Source organism: Triturus cristatus, chromosome 1_2 (genome assembly GCF_964204655.1).
Source record: "Triturus cristatus chromosome 1_2, aTriCri1.1, whole genome shotgun sequence".
Lineage (NCBI taxonomy): Eukaryota > Metazoa > Chordata > Amphibia > Caudata > Salamandridae > Triturus > Triturus cristatus.
The window spans coordinates 964,752,397-964,770,079 of NC_140580.1; positions in this window are offsets into that span (position 1 = coordinate 964,752,397).

A 17,683-nucleotide genomic window follows, 5' to 3' on the forward strand; every position below is an offset into this window, starting at 1 on the left:
GGCCCATGATGAGCACTTCCGTTTTGTTGGTGTTTAGTGAAAGGCAGCTGTTTTTCATCCATTTGGCGATGGCTTCCATGCCTTCTCGAAAGTTGTGTCTGGCGGTGTTGGGTTCGTTGGATAGGGAGAGGATGAGTTGGGTGTCATCTGCGTATGACACAATGTTGAGTCCATAGGTTCTGACGATGGGGGCGAGCGGAGCCATGTAGACGCTAAAGAGCGTATGGATGAGGGAGGATTCCTGGGGGACTCTGCAGGTAGTAAGTGTAGGGTCTGAGAGGAAAGGGGGGAGTCTGACCCACTGCGTTCTGCCAGAGAGGAAGGAGCGGATCCAGTCGAGGGCTTTGTCTTGGATACCAGCGTCGTGGAGTCTGCATATTAGGGTGCGGTGAGAGACTGTGTCGAACGCCGCTGAGAGGTCAAGGAGGATGAGGGCTGCTGTTTCTCCTTTGTCCAGTAAGGTGCAGATGTCGTCTGTTGCGGCGAGGAGGGTGGTTTCCATACCGCGGTTTTTTCTGAAGCCGGATTGGGAGGAGTCGAGGATGTTGTGCTCTTCGATGAATGTGGCGAGTTGGCTGTTGATGGCTTTCTTGATGACTTTAGCTGGAGCAGGGAGATGGGTCTGTAGTTTTTGAGGTCGATGGGATCTGCCTAGGGTTTCTTCAGGAGGGGGTTGATCTCAACGTGTTTCCAGTTGTCGGGGAATGAGGCAGTTGCCAGGGAGCGGTTGATAGTATGGCAGAGCATGGGTGCGATGGTGTCGGCGTCTCTGTTGAAAATGTGGTGGGCAGTGGTCCGTTGGGGCCCCGGAGTGGATTGAGTTGATCGTCTTTAGTGTGTCTTCGGTGGTGAGGGCTGTCCCGTTATCGATCACTAGCTTCAGGGTGTCGGGGGATGGTTGGTGAGGGTTCAGTGTGTTGGTTGTCTTCATCGAAGTTGTTGGAGATGCTCTTGATTTTGTGGTGGAAAAAGGTGCTGAGTTTGTCGCAGAGGTCTTGTGAGGGAGGGATGTCTGTGGGCTCGCTGGCGGATTTGGCAAACTCCTTGATGATGTTGAAGAGTTCTTTGCTGTTGTGTGCATGGGTGGAGATTCTGTCTTCAATCGCTTTTTTCCTCGTTTTTCTGATGAGTTGGTGGTTGGCTTTGGTGGCAGCTCTGAAGTTTTTGTGGGCTTCTGTGGATTTGGTGTTTCTCCAGGACTTTTTGAGATGGTGGCAAGTGCGTCTGGACTCTCGAGGTTCGGTGGTAAACCATCTAGCTTTCTTGGCGTGGGTGTTGTTGTTTTGCTTGATGGGGGCTATGGTGTTGGCGCTGTCGGAGATCCATCTGCAAAGTTCGGGCTTCGGTGATGGGGTTGTCGTTTTCCACGATGGTGGGGGTGGATTTGCTGAGTGATGAGGTTAGCTGGTCATCGGTGATTCTGGTCCAGTTTCTTCATGGGAGCAGGTGCTGGTGTCTGTGCATAGTAGGTGTTCTGAAGGTGAAGTGAACGCATCGATGGTTGTTCCATGAGAGTTCGGTGGTGTGGCTAAAGGTGATGGAGTTTCCTGTTGTGAAGAGGGGGTCGAGGGTGTGTCCTGCTGAGAGCGTGGGTTCGGTCACGATCTGGCGGAGTCGAATGTTGTGGAGGTTGTCCAGGAGGGATGTGGTGCTGGGGACCAGTTGGTTGTTGAGGTGGAAGTTGGGGTCTCCCAGTAGGGTGTAGTTGGTGGACGCGATGGCATGCGGGAGATGATGTCTGTGATGGAGTTGGCGAAAAGTCCACGGGGTCCAGGGGGTCGGTAGATGAGGGTTCCTCGGAGGTAGGGCTGGCCAGTATCTTGAAGTGAAGTTGTTCCATCAGGTCTGTGAGCTCATCGGGGAGTGTGCTCAGGCAGAGGGTGGATTTGTGGACGATGGCTAGTCCTCCTCCCAGGCGGGTGGGGCGGTCCTTCCTGGAGATCTTGGAACCTTGGGGAATGGCGATGGCGATGTTTGGTCCCCAGGTGGTTTTGGTCCAGGTTTCGGTAAAGAATGCTGCATCCGGGGTGGTGCTGTTGAGGAGGTTCCAGATTTCGGTGGCATGTTTGTGGAGGGATTGGACGTTGAGGAGAATGCATTGCAGGGTCTTCGGTTTGGTTGAGTTCTTGTGGGCGGGTTGCGCTGGGTCCATGGTCTTGGCGGTGCTGCAGGTGTGGCGGCAGCTGAAGGGTCCGAGGGTGTCGGCTGGTGATGCTAGCTTGCAATTGTTGTTGCAGCCTAGGTTGAGAGTGTGGAGTGCCGCTGGGTCGTAGCGTTGGTGGTGCAGAGATACAAGGTTCCTGAAGCTGGTCGCAGTCGGGTCACGGATGGGCACAGACGGGCTTGGCTGTGGCGCGCCGGCGGTGCGGCCGCTGTGCGGCCGCGCTGTGGCCGGCATTAAGTAGGGGTCGTGGAGGGCTGGACAGCTGGGAGGCGGGAATGGGGCGGGGAGTTGGATTGGGCCGGTCGCATTGGTCGTGCTGGGGGGGAAGGGCCGTGGGGGCAGCAGCGGCAGGGAAAAACAGGCTGAAAAAGGCAAAAGGAAAAAGGCAAAAAGAGAGAGAAAAGTGCAAATAAGGCAGCAAAAGTGCAGGAAAGAGTGGAGGAAAAACACAGAGGACACAGAAGGAGAGTGAAAGGGGGAGATTGAGATGAGGGTAAAAAACGAGTGAAAAATGGAGGAAAGACACAGAAGGAGAGTGATGGGGGAGATAGAAGTGAGGGAAAAAAAGAATGAAAAAGGAGAGAAAACAGAAGAGCGAGAGAATGGAGACAGAGGTCCACTGGACCACCAGGGATGAGGCGCAGGTGAAACCTGCGGGTGGAGAAGGGCCTCAAACACCAACAATCGAGAGTGCAGGGGCTCAGGGGAAGGCCTCCCTTAATGGTGGAGCTGCGAGGGAGGGAGAGCAATTTCACTGACAATGAGTCATACATAGGAAGCACCATCAGAGAACTTCGGTTTAGGATAGCGGAGCATGTTAGGTCTAGCCAAAACAAAGATACTACCTACCCTTTGTCTTCCCATGTATGCAACAGAGATACCGAGTGTCTCTTCAGATTTCATAGGATTGATGTTGTGACATTGGATGCTCACGGTGGGGATAGGGAACGCTCCCTTAGACAATGTGTACTGAAATGGAAACTGTGCCTACGAGTGGTTGAGCTTGGTCTAAACAAGGAATATGAATTTTACCACTTCCTTTGAACATGCTTGGACTATGTTTCTGTTGTTGATATGAGGGTGACTACAACATTTTGTTTCTCTTATATAGTTTCTAAATGACTATGAAGTCTATGATATCGATTTTTGGTCTTGTGGACTTTGTTTCTGTTTGTGCACATGAGGGATACAATGACATTACACTTTCTGACGAAGTCTCTGAATTACTACGAAAGTCTATGATATTGGCATTTGGTCTTATGGACTAATTCCTCCCCATTTGGCGGCTATGTCTACAAAAACCCTTCGAATTTTGGTTTCGTTTAAATTTCTTGTTTCACTTTGCAAATGTTGGGCTCAATAAAGATGCTTTCTCAGTTTGGATTCGACTCACTAGCTCTTCTGGGGTCAAGATATTTTTACTTTTGATTGTTGTCTTCAAATTTTTATCTTTTTGGACTTATTTATTGTATATAGTGACCTTGTTGATCCCAATGCATTACGTCTCCCAAGCAGGATGACTTATTTATTTTTTCAAATGTGCTCTTAATGTTACCTTTTTAAGTATTATTGTTATCACAGGACATCTCACTGTTGGCTTGTTTACTATATAAAACAACAAGGTTATTTGGTCAGTGTAAGATGGCAGCCATTTGTCTATACCCTTGGAATGACTGCGTAACCTGTGACTTCCATGATCCCAGTGTGTTTCCTACCCTGAACATGATAAGTTAATTATTTACCTACGGGCTTATAAACCGTTCAGATAATAACTGTTATCACAGGCCATTTTTTAATAAACACACTGAATTGAGATATCCTTTGTGACTCAATATGTTCTTCTCTCCTTTTATTGCTTTTCTTGGTATTACAAGATGGCCGCTGCTGTACTCTGGTATTTTTATGGCCTGTTCTAACTCTATAGGGGTGATGAGTCAAATGTAACATCCTTTGAGTTGGACAATTTATTTTGTTGTAATTGTACCCCCAACATTGTTTGCCCTTCTGGACTTATTGTTGCCGCAGGCCCTTGGAGTTGATAGAGAACATGCACTACCTTTCAGACTGGGAATACTTTTTGAAAATGGGTGCCAGGTTTTTTCGAGTCAGTAATGGCCTTTTGTGATTTCACAGGTAGGATGAATTGAAAGTAACTGGGCTTAGATATTTAAGTGCATTCATGACATATGGACTATTTTCTCATGGTGCACACTTTAAAGACATCGGGTCCACTTGTTGGAACTAGACACTGGTAAGAAGCAAGGAGATGTTAGTGTTTAATTATGTTTACGTAAATATATTGGTGGATTGGTGCCTATAAAAAGGCATAATTACAAGGAAATGTCAGAGAGTGGAGCTGCGGCACATCTGGCAGCTCCGCGCTCCGACATTTCCGAAACACAGGGATACGCCATATTTACAACACTATGGCACACCCCTGTGTTTTCCTTAGTGCTGGCACTGAAATTAGCTGCCTAGTGCCAACTCAGGCATCCTTACACCATAGTGCCTGGAATGCAGGGAAGGATTGTTTGGGGGTGTTTTAATTTTACTGCACCTAAATTTGATTATTGCACCTCCACTCGTAAAGAAATTGTTTAGACTTACATTTATGGCTCGGTGCATCTATTTTCCTGAAATGCACCAATCTTCTCAGTCATATATGATGACAGGCTTATATGATTTTAGGGCGTAGGCAGATCCTCACAAACTAATTTAGGTACCTTTAGCTGGCCGTGATTTAGGTTTGACTGGGAACCTCATTCAACACTGGATAGGTTTGATTTAGAGTCCTATTGCCTAATACAGAGGTTATTTATTTATGATGGATACATAGAGAGTGTGAATTATAGCTTTCCTCTGGCTTTATATTTCCTCATGGACTCGTGATTAGACTGCTTGTAATTGTTCTCCTTACTCCTGGAAACGTCATGGTTGCGAATTCAGGCCATAACTAATTGTCTTATGGTAAGTCGTGTTTTGTTGCATTTATCATTCATGGTTCTTTGGTTGTGACGCTTTATAGCTGTGCCCACTGCTCGCATTTATCTCAATGTTCTACTTCATCCATTTGAGACTAGTTTATTTTTTGATTTATGTGGTTTGGACATATGTCATACCACACATCTGTATATGTCAGATTGAAATAATTATTTTGGTGTTCGTGATGTTAAGGATTTCTTTCTTATGAAGTTTGCTTTTTTTTTAATTAGACCATTTTGTTTTTGTTTCAGCACACCTCTGCCTGTTCCTAGTTATCTTGGTTTCGCTGTCCAAACTCTTTTTGTTCACTTTCATTCTTTGTTTTTAAAATTAATGCTATTTGGGTTCGTAGAAATTGGGGTTCCTAGGTGTATAAAGAATTAGTTAACTAAAGATGGTCACACAGGCTTATATAGTATGCATTCCTTTTTTTAAGCAATACAGGAAAGAACTCTGAAAAAAACACGTTATGGGCTTTCCACATGCTTCTGATATTTGCGGTAAGCATAACACTATTGATTGGGTTGAATATTTTTTGGCTTCTGACCACATCAATTAGGATATTATACAATTTGCTTTTTTATTGGGGTTGAGATCCTTTCTCTGACAATGAGTAAGTTGAATAATTGTGGTTTCCCACACACCTTTTTCCTCTTTGAATCCCTACATGGTATCCTATAGAATTCTTTTTGCTATTTCAGAGTAACCATAGTTGTTTTGTTCAGCAACGATTCTTAGCTACTTTACTGTAATATTGAAGATTGAATGTCACTCATAATATTGTAAATCTTAATATGCCTTTGTTTGAGATGTTCTATATACACTATAGATTGGTATCAATGTTATATGTGCATTTATATGTTATCTGTGCATTGTTTGTTGAATGTTGCTTTTAACTTGTGTGTAATGTCACTCTTTTTGCTTAGAATGTTACTGATTCATGACATATATTGAGATGAATATTGCTTTTTAATTGTTTTTCTGTGCACTTAATGTTTATAATTTCAAGCTTTTCTTTGTAATGTTTGTTTGGTTTAAAGTGTGTGATTGATATGTTTCTTAACAGCCCTGAAGAATTCCCTATGTTTTGGGACGAAGCACATAGCCTGTGTGCTTGTACCTGGTTTAAAGTGCAATAAAGAATTACTATTCCAAGTATATGTGCTTTGTGTTGCTTGGTTTCAATGATCAAAACTTTATGTAATTCTGTTTTTCCGCCTCTCTTGGGATACTAGGGCCTATGCTAAGATTCCTTTAGTCTTACACGTAAATTTGAGTGTTTCTCCCTTTTGTTGAAAAAGTTGTAATTATTGGAGATTTCTGTACTGTGGCCCTGGGAGTGAGCATCTGCTCTTTTGGGAACTGTACTGAGTGTGGTGATCTTTTGCCACAATCGTTCCGTTAGTGTTTTTAGTAAGACCATACAACACAGATGATTAAACCAAGCATGAGAGAACCAGATGATATTGGCACTCATAAAACAATCCACCCATGGATGTTTTTGGCATGGACAACTATACCATGGCCACACTGACACTGGTTGGTGTAAAATCATAAGAACAGACCTCCATGGAGACATTCATGGGTCAAGGGAGAAAACCAAATAAGAGAAAAAGAACAAGGTAAATAGGGTTAAACCACTTCAGCGGTCCATCACCACAACAAAATTAATAGTTGAAATACAGCTATGGGCTGCGATAGACATTTGTGGGACCAGAACCCCTCTCTGGGCAATATCCTGTAGTATATCCTGTCACCAGGGAAAAGTAGAGTGTTCAAGAGACATCTTTGCAGAGGCAACTGAATAAACTGTACAAAACAGTAACACAAGTTTTAGTATACCTGCACCTCTGGACAAAAAGTGCGCAAAGCAATAGTGGAAAATGCTTTATGTGTCATTGACCTGTTTTGGCACATTTTCAAATAGGGCCGCAGCACAAGCCGCAAGGGAAACAAGCATTTGCAATGCAATAGGTCTCGCATTTACGCGAGTTTAAGCTATTGGCATTGTAAATGACACTGCCTTTTATTTAAGTTTTAAAAAATAAAACAAAAATAAAAGGCATTGTTATTTGTAATGTGAATAGCTCAAACTTGCGTAAATGCGAGACCTATTGCATTGCAAATGCTTGTTCTGCAAATGTAGAGGGGAGTAGAATTACGTGGTGTCAAGTAGAGTGGAAATATGCAGAGTGAAATTATGATGTGTGGGGTGAAATTATGTGGCATGAAAGTATGTTGAGTGGCTTGGAACTGTGTGGCATGGCGCTGAATTGTGAGATGTGGAATTGATTGGCGTGGTGTGGCATAGACTTCAATTGTATGGAAATGAATTATGTTACCTGGAGTTAAATTATGTGGCATGGTGTGGAATTAAGGGATGTGGTGTGGAATTAGTTGGCATGGCGTGGAGTAGGATTATATGGTGTGGTGTGGAATTGTGTGGAGTGGAATTGTGTGGCATGGAATTGTGTGGCATGGAATTGTGTTGAGAGGAATGGAAGTATGTGTCATGGAATGGAGTGGAAATATGTGGCATGGAATGAAATTATGTGGTGGAGTTGAATTATATGCTGCTTAGTGGAATTATGTTATTGAGTCGATTCATTAATAGTGGAGTGGAATTATGTGGCATGGAATTACGTGCCATGGAGTGGAATTGTGTGGTATGGCATGGAATTAATTGGTGTGGATTTGTGTGGTGTGGCCTAGAATTGTGGGGTGTTGAGGGAAATTGTGAGACATGGAATTGTGTGGCGTGGTATGCAATTGTGTGACATGGAGTGCAATTCTGCAGAGAGGAAGTATGGGGGTGGAGTGGAATTATGTGATGTGGTGTGGAATTATGGGGTGTGGTGTGGAATTATGTGGCATGGAATTGTGTGCCATGGAATGGAATTATGTGGTGTGGATTTATGAGCGGTGGAGAGCACTTTATGTGGCATGGAATTATGTGGAGTGGAATTATTTTGCATTCACTGAGATAGACATGTTACTGTGTGGCGTGAACTACAATTATGTGACGTGGTGTGCAATTGTGTGGAGAGGAATTCAGTGGCGTGAAGTGGAATTATGTGACATGGTGTGAAATCAAGTGGTGTGGCATAGAATTAGGTGGCAAGGAGTGGAATTATGCTCCGTGGAGTAGAATTATGAGATGTGACATGGAATGGTCTGGCATGGAATTGTGTGGTGTGGAATTGTGTGGTGTGAAATTATGTTGGTTTGGGGAGATTAAATTTAGGTGGTACAATGTGGAATTATGTGATATGAAGTGGAATTATGTCTCATGGAGTGGAATTATGTAGCATGATGTGGAGTCATGTGATGTTGCATGGAGTGAAATTATGTGGCATGGAGTTGAACTGTGTGGCATGGAATTGTGGGGTGTTGACTAGTGGAATTATGTGGTGTAGAGGAGAATTAGGTGGCGTGAAAATATGTGGCGAAGAATTGTGTTGCATGGAATTGTTTGGCATGGTATTGTGCAGCATTGAGAGGATTGGAATTATGCGACATGGAGTGGAATTATGTGGCTTGGATTGGAAAAATGAAATGAAATGAATGAAATGAAAAAGAATTTGTAATCGCGCTACTCAGCCCGAAGGCATCAAGGCGCCTAACCAAAAAGTTCCTAAAAAAGACTGATCAAAGCTAAGGGTAGGCAATATGAGGGTGGAGTGCAATTAGGTGCATGGAGTTGAATTGTGTGGTGCAGAATTGTGTTGCATGGAGTGTAATTGTGTTGACTGGAGTGGAATTGTGCACCGTGGATTTGTGTGGCGTGAAATGCAATTGTGTGATGTGGAGTGCAATTGGGTGACATGGAGTGTCACTGAGTGGAGTGGAAATCATATAGCATGGAGTGGAATTATGTGACATGGTAATGAATTGTGTGGTGTTGAGTGGAATTACGTGCCGTGGAATTATGTGGCATGGAGCCGAATTATGTTGATTTGAATTGTGTGGCATGGCATTACATGCCATGGATTGGATTTAAGTGGCGCATAATTATTTGGCATGGAATTGTGTGGCATGGAATTGTGTGGTGTGAAATTGTATGGCGTGCAATTGTGTGCCATGGAGTGAAATTTTGAGACATGGAATTGTGAGGAGTGCCACTGTGTGACATGGAGTGCAATTGTGTGGAGTGGGATTAAGTGATGTGGAGTGGAATTATGTGACGTGGTGTGGAATTATTTGGTGTGGAGTGAAAGTGTGTGGCATATAGTAGAATTATGTGGCATGGATTTATGTGATGTGCAATTGTGTCGCATGGCAAGGAATTGTGTTGAGGTGAGTGGAAATATGTTGAGCTGAATTATGTGGCACGAAAGGGAAGAGGCATTATGTGACACAGAGTGGAATTATGTTGTAGGGAGTGAAATTATGTGGCATAGTATGTGGCATGATGTGGAATTATATGTTGGGACACTGAAGCGGAATTATGTGGTATGGAGTAGAATTATGTGGCATGGAATTGTGTGAGTGGAAATTTGTGGCATGAGTGGAATTATGAGATGTGGATTTGTGTGGCATGGAACTGCGAGGCCTTGAGTGGTGTGGAATTATGTGGCATGGGGTGAAATGATGTGGTATGGAGTGGATTGAAAATAGGTGGAGTGGAATTATGTGACTTGGAGGGGTAATATATGGCATGAAATTATGTGGTGTGGAGTTGAATTACGTTGCGTGGAACTTGGTTGCGTGGGATTCTGTGGCGTGGAGTCGAATTGTGAGACATGGAATTGTGCAGCATGGAGAGCAATTGTGTGGCATGAAGGGCAGATCTGTAACTTGGAGTGCAATTGTGTGATGTGGAATGCCATTGTGTGGAGTGGAGTCATGTAGGGAGGAGTGGAATTATGTTACACTTTGTTGAATTATGTGGTGTTCTGTCAAATTATGTGGCATGATGTGGAGTGGCATTATGTGATGTGGAGTAGAATTATGTGACATAGAATTGTGTAGCATGGCGTGGAATTGTGTTGCATTGAGTGATGTAAAATTATGTGGCATATAATAAAGCGTAATTATGTATAGAGGATTTGAATTATGTGGCATGGAGTGGAGTGGAATAATGTGGCATTCAGTGAAGTTCTGTGGCATGCAAGGGAATTATGTGGCGTGGAGTCGAATTATGTGCAGTGGAGTGAAATTGGGATGCGTATAGTGAAATCATGTGGCGTGGAACTGTGAGACATGGTATTGTGTGGTGTATAATTTTTGGGCGTGTAGTGGAACTGTGTGTTGTGGTGTGGAATTGTGTGGTGTGGATTTGTGTAGCGTGGAATTGTGTGGCATGTAATTGGGGGATGTGGAATTGAGTGGTGTGGAATTGTAAGGCATGGAATGGCATGGAGTAGAATTGTGTGAGATGGAGCAATAAATATAGGTAGTCAAATCAAACAGCAGATGGTGAAAATACGAGTGTTTGTTTATAAAGAAAATGTGTTGGTGGAATGTGGCTTCGACACTGAAAATAAAGGGAGTGCCATGTGTTGTGTGAAATATACTTCAATAAAGGTATCCTGGCTATTACAAATAAGAAGAGAGGAATATAAACACGTATATGCTTTCAAAATATGTGCATTGTAAATATGATTAAAAGTACATTATTTTTAAAATGGGGTACCAGGTTGCATTTTAAATCAAAGTGGCCCTGCAAGTACGTTTCCTACAATCGTGTAACAACAGTTAAATGAGTCACCCGGCCAAGTGTGCCTGCTCATGTTTAAAGTATAGACAGGGAGGGGTGGGATGAAGGTATAGGGCCAGCAACAATTCAAAGTGGTCGGGCAGAAAAGTTGGGACTGAGTCTTATGTAGGGAGCGAGTGAATCGAACAAGCCCAACTACGAAGACTAAGAGATCGCACAAAAATGATTATAAAGTACGGCATAGCGAAGGAACGAAAAAAAACACATTCATTCTTCGTTGTATTAGGAGAGGGGGGTGCTGGAATGCCGGCGAGATTATAAAGTCACTCTGACGGTTTCTGGTAGTTGTGCACTAGAAGAAGCTGTTTTTCACACTACTGGCATGAAGCTGGTTCCCTGCCAGCTTTTAAATGCTGCCCCGCGTTTTTTGCACAGCGTGCTCTGCCTCCAGATCAATATTGACAAGCTTTGGCAACGCAGCCGCGAAAGTGAAAGAAAACGATCGCGTGCAACGGAGGGCGCACGTGCACGTTCACGTGCACTGTAGCTTTAGGCCAGGCAGCACTTTGAAAAAGCCTGTTTACAAAATGTCTCGGCCAGATCAGTGCAAGCGCTGAATCATGCGAGACCTAAAAAGAGGACGTTCCACCAAAAAAGGGGAAATGTGAAAAGGCAAGCTCCACGAACATTGGGTAACAACTTCAGCCCTTTGCCAGGGGCACCACAAATCCAATTCAACTAATTCTTGCCTATGCAGTAAGATATCATGCTCAAGGGTGTAAAAGGCCGTAGACAACCCTGAGAAAATCATTGAAGTATAGTAAGGTTATATGGTCTGCTGAGGACGTTCAATGCACAAATCTTAAATAACTGGCTGAGGTCCCCTCAACCACACACATTGCACTCAATAGTGGCTAGATGTTCTACACAGTTTCAAAATGTGTTTTAGGAAAAGCCATATACATACCTTCCGCTCATCGATTTACATTAGCATACAACTTGAATTGGTATGAGCATCATAGAAGCAGCTCATTACGTCTGGGTCTAATATGCGTATGATACTTGTGTTTCGGTGTTCGTTATCTGGTTACTTGTGGACGGTATTAGTGATTCAATGGTTTTGTGTCGTGTTACAATCCTCAATGCTGTTTTCCAAAAGTAACATTGTGCAACTGATCTGTAGAGCTCCTGAAGTCAACATCTACCCCGTGCACAAACGCCTCCACTCCACTTGAATGCTGGGCTGATGATTCACGAGGCACTTCCTGTCTTTCGCTCTCGGCACATGCCTATGGGTCTCTCTCACCGTGCTGCTCCTAGGGATGTACTCAACACTGCCAATGGCTTGTTCGGTGATTGATGGCAACAGGTCAGGGCCATTGCTCTCCCCTCCACTTCTCAAAAACTATAACATTAAAGCCACATATAATGCACGTTATTAAAAGTGTATTAACTCCAGAGTTCCCTCTTCTGTCTCATGAGATCTTGACTTATTTTCTAGTGATCCCATCGCGGAAGTGCTTAACTAATTCACTTACACCACGTCGCGTGTAGAGCAGCTCTCATTGTACGGAGGCCGTGATCGTGTCTACTGGTCCCAGCTCTTTAATCGCGACAGCCGGAAGACAGATGCAGTAGGGTGAGGATACAGGAAGTAGTACTTCTTCAGGCGAAATGTGCCAAGTTTATTTGCAAGTGCTTCTTCCTTCCGGGTCACCAGCAGGTCATGAAAAACAAGGTCACCGAGGAGAGTAAGACAAGGAAAGAAGGGACACACATCACCACCAAGGTGACGCATTTTGTAAATTAGGCACTCTACGCAAGCAACGGAAGGAAGACTCTGATAAGTGACTCCCTTCCTACCTCATCACGTTAAAGATGTCAGGAGGTCAGGACTCGACATATATGGCTGTGCTGTTGAACCGTTTTGACAACTGAAGAAAATTCCCACTGTTACATCACTGCAAACCGACTCCTACTAATCTAACAATGGGGCAGGTGGCAACACTAAAGACTTGGGGCTGAGTCTTATCTAGGGAGCGAGTGAATCGAACAAGCCCACAATCTCTATTACGATCGCGTGCAACGGAGGGCGCGCGTTACGATCGCGTGCTACGGAGGGCGCGCGTGCACGTTCACGTGCACTGTAGCTTTAGGCCAGGCTGCACTCGGAAAAAGCCTGTTTACAAAATGCCTCGGCCAGATCAGCGCAAGCGCTGAATCAGGCGAGACCTAAAAGGGATGTTTTAAACATCCATGCACCATGTACCAGGCATGATGTGGTGCCTAGTACATGGTGTGTGGCTGTTTGCTCCCCACGCCTCATAGCAGATGCTCATGGGAGATGGGGGCCCATTCCGGGTGCCTTTTCATGATGCTCTGGTGGCGCAGTATGCTGGCCCATATTTAAAAGGCCATGCAAAGACATCCTGATTGGTTTTTCATGGCCTTGTAAATATGGCCCCTTTTCACTCATTACTCTGCATTAAAGGGGCTTTCCATGGGTGTTGCTGTGGTGTTCCCACACAATACCCATAGAGTCTGATACATTCACAAATTTACACCAAGAAATGCATCAGATTATAACGGCTCCTCAGGGGAGGCATAAATATGGCTACTTTTCATGCAAACTGTGCATGAAAGGGGCGTTTCATGGGTCTTGCTGTGGGTGTTTCCATGCAACACACATAGATGCTGACACATTCCCTGATTTACACTTGGGAATGCGTCAGGAGATGTGTAGAAGTGGCACAATGCGGAGAAATACCTTTATTTTTCCTAATTGTGTTCTTTCTATGTGTGCTGCATTCTGCAGCACCTATAGAAGGAGGACAATATCCTCATTGATTGTATTTGTGCAGTAAGGTATCCCTTCCTGCACAAAAACAATCATCCCTGCAATGCAGGCACCCTTGCACCATAGTGCAAGGATCCCTACTTTGGCACTAGGCAGCCCATTATGCGCCAGCAAATTTAGCAAAACTACAGAGAAAATGGGATAGCTCTAAATTTAAATGCCTTATAACTTAAAAAATACTTAACCTAATTACCTGTAGTACCAAAAAGGACCATCTGTGGCGCAAAGTGTATAATTCTGGTGTTTTCACGCTATGTGCGATACAAAGCTCCATGGAAAAAGCATTGATTGAAAAACCTTGACAAATCACCCTGAAACTTTCCGTCCTCCTCAATGTCGAACAAGCTATAGGTCTGGAAAGTTTCGTAGAGATTCGGCAAAATTATTTAAAAAGTTATTAGCGAGAGAAATTCAGATTAATTCCTACAGCTGGGAATCCTAACTATTACTACAGTGTGGCTACTGCCACTCTGTAATATGTTTTGAAATCTGGAATGCAGAAAATAAGTTGAAAAACTTTTGCATTGGTGAACTGATAGAGCTATTCTACAAAATACATTCTTGTGGCTAGGAACTAATTAAAAATAGGAAGCTGGTCAGTGACTTAAACTTCACAAGACACCAGGAGCTGAGCCAGGTACCATGTTATCTGAAAAATGTCTGATTCAGAGTTTCCTCATATCCCTGATGGCATGGGCATAGGAACTAAACACAATAAGATATGTTCAGAAATGCATGACACACAGAGAGTGGCATTACCAGACTGTCTAGTCCAGAAGGAAAAACAAGGAAAGTCCCTTTGAGCCCGGACGTCTGCAGAGCGTTGGCTGAAAATGCAAGATAAATGCCCAGAGCTGATGTCAACATTGGCATCCTATCAAGGTAATTTTTTTTCTCACTCAGCAGTGTGTTTTCCGATTTCAATGTGCCCGAAGATTTATAGTTCCTCTGTGGAAAAAGAATACTTGTATAGGAAGGTACCTATTTTGTCAGAATTACCCAAAAATCTTGAAGCCGTGAAACATTAAAGCAATGGATGTTTAATATAATATTATAGAGGTCTGCCAAGGGCTAGACTTTGTTGTCCCTTTTCCTGAGTTATTGAGCTAAGCAGAATGTGAGGGCCTTCAACAGAGGCTGGGCTAGGCTCTGACAGTGGCCTATTATGCTACATTGTAAATCATCGTAACAGAAAAGTGGGCACCCGAATTTACCCTTGGAGGCCTGGGCACGACAACTAATAATAGGTAACTGCGCCTGCAAGGGATTTTATTCAATACAATGAATTAAATCATTCAAATGAATTACATTGTAAATCAGACATCTGTGTGCTACCATAATGTATCATTTTGATTGGCTAGTAGCCAGGCAATATCTACCAGGGAGACTCATATTCAGAAGCTGAGGCGAGTTTCATTACAGTCACAACCCACAATTCACTGCGCCTTGGTTGGTACTGTAACAACTTCTTGTGAAGATCCCAGAGGTCTAATAAAGAACTAGGGGGGCATATGTATAAGAAAGTGGCTGAGCGCGGATTAGCTCCAAAATTGCTAAAGCCGCGCTCCGTATCTTTAGAAACCCAGGGATGCGCTATGTTTACAATAACAAGGTGCACCCCTGCATTTCTTCCTGTGCTGGTGCTAAATTCAGCAGCCTAGAGCCAACGCAGGCACCCTTGCACCATAGTGCAAAGGGTGCCTGTTTTGAGGGAATGATTGTTTATGTGCAGGAAGGTGTCCCTTCCTGCACATAAACAATCTAGAATGGCGATTTGTAACTATGCAGCACACATAGAAGTTGCAAATCGTCATTTTTTTTATGATAGTTTATGTGCCGGAAGGGACACCCTCATGCACATAAATGATCATTCATGCCAACTTGCTGTTTCTTTGTGTTCTGCACAATGCAGCACACCTAGAAACAGAAAAAACAAGGAGAAATAAAGCATTTCTCCTCGTTTTGCCATGTTTAGAAAAGGGTTTCCCTGGTCTTAATTTTGGTGCTGCCTCCTATTTACGCCACCCTTGTAATTGTGGGGCAGCAACAACATCAGTGGGTGTTGCAGCACAATGCCCACCACAACAACCATTGCACACCCCTTTCATGCTTTATTTACAAGGCGGCGTTAAGCCACGTTAAGGAATGCCGCCTTGTAAATAAGGCAAAGGGTTTATTGCCACAGGAGCGTTACTAAAAGTAATGTGCCTCTGGTGATAGGAGATGGTAAATATGCCCATAGAGTGTTTACCAAGCTCAAAAAATGTGTGCACTTGTTGAGAATGGTGAATAGGAACATGAAAATACTTCTAAAATCTCCTGTTACAAGTTTTAGAACAAAGGGCTTCCTAAAACATTGTTCAGCTCTCCATGGGTGTATCTTAAATTTTTAAAGTTTGCACATAAGAACAACTCCAGACAAGCCTCGCACTCAACCCTCTGACGAACCCTGCCAACCCAGATGATGGTGCACTCTCCCTCGAACGCTGGATGAAAGACTGCGCCAACACCATTGCGCCGCTGAAAAACCCCACCAACAGAGGCACCAGCAGAAGAGTCAGCTGGTTCACCCCGGAACTCCTTGACTCCAAACGCACCTGCCAGAAACTGGAAAACACACGGAACAGGGACAAGACGCCAGACAGCCACACTGCCTACAAAGACGCCATCCGCAACCACCACCACCTCATCAGGACCGCCAAAAGGACCTCCTTCACAGACCGCCTTGACAACAAAGCGCACAACAGCAAGGAGCTCTACACCATCGTGAAGGAACTCTCCAACCCCAGCTCCAACGCCAACGACATCCCACCATCACAAGCCCTGTGCGACTCGCTCGCCACCTTCTTTCACCAAAAAATCACCGACATCCACGACAGCTTCAGACCCCGGACGACCTCTGCCGACCACACCGCACCTAACTCACCGCACCCCACCACCCACGAAACCCTGACTACCTGGACGAACGTGAGCATCGAGGACACAATCAAGAACATGGGATCTATCCACTCCGGTTCCCCTTCAGACCCCCTCCCTCACCACATCTTCAACAAAGCCAGCAACTCCATCGCACCCCACCTGCACAAAATGATCAACCTCTCCTTCGAGACCGCCACCTTCCCTGAGAACTGGAAGCACGCAGAGATCAACGCCCTACTGAAGAAACCCAAAGCAGACCCGAGCGACCTCAAAAACTTCCGGCCCATCTCCTTGCTCCCGTTCCCAGCTAAGGTCATTGAGAAGATAGTAAACACCCAGCTCACGCGACACCTCGAAGACAACAACATCCTAGACCCATCACAATCAGGATTCCGCAGCAACCACAGCACCGAGACCGCCCTCATCGCCGCCACAGACATCAGGATCCTGCTAGACAACCGCAAGACAGCGGCCCTCATCCTCCTAGACCTCTCCGCCGCTTTCGACACCGTCTGCCACCGCACACTACGCACGCGCCTCCACGACGCAGGGATCCAAAACAAAGCCCTGGACTGGACCACCTCCTTCCTCTCCGGCAGAACTCAGAGAGTCCTCCTCCCCCCATTCCGCTCCGAGGCCTTCAAGATCATCTGCGGCATCCCACAAGGATCCTCCCTCAGCCCGACGCTGTTCAACGTCTACATGGCACCACTAGCACGCATCGCCCGACAACACGACCTCAACATAATCTCCTACGCCGACCACACTCAGCTGATCCTCTCCCTCACCAAGGACCTCCTCACCACCAAATCCAACCTCCACCAGGGAATGAAGGCTGTCGCCGACTGGATGAAGGACAGCTGCCTCAAACTGAACACAGACAAAACAGAAATTCTCATCCTCGGGTCCAACCCCTCCGCATGGGACGACTCTTGGTGGCCCATGTCACTGGGGTCCCCCCCGGCCCCCACCGACCACGCACGCAACCTGGGAGTCATCCTCGACTCAAAACTCTCCATGACCAAACAAGTCAACGCAGTCTCCTCCACCTGTTTCAACACCCTCCGCATGCTCCGCAAGATCTTCAGATGGATCCCGACAA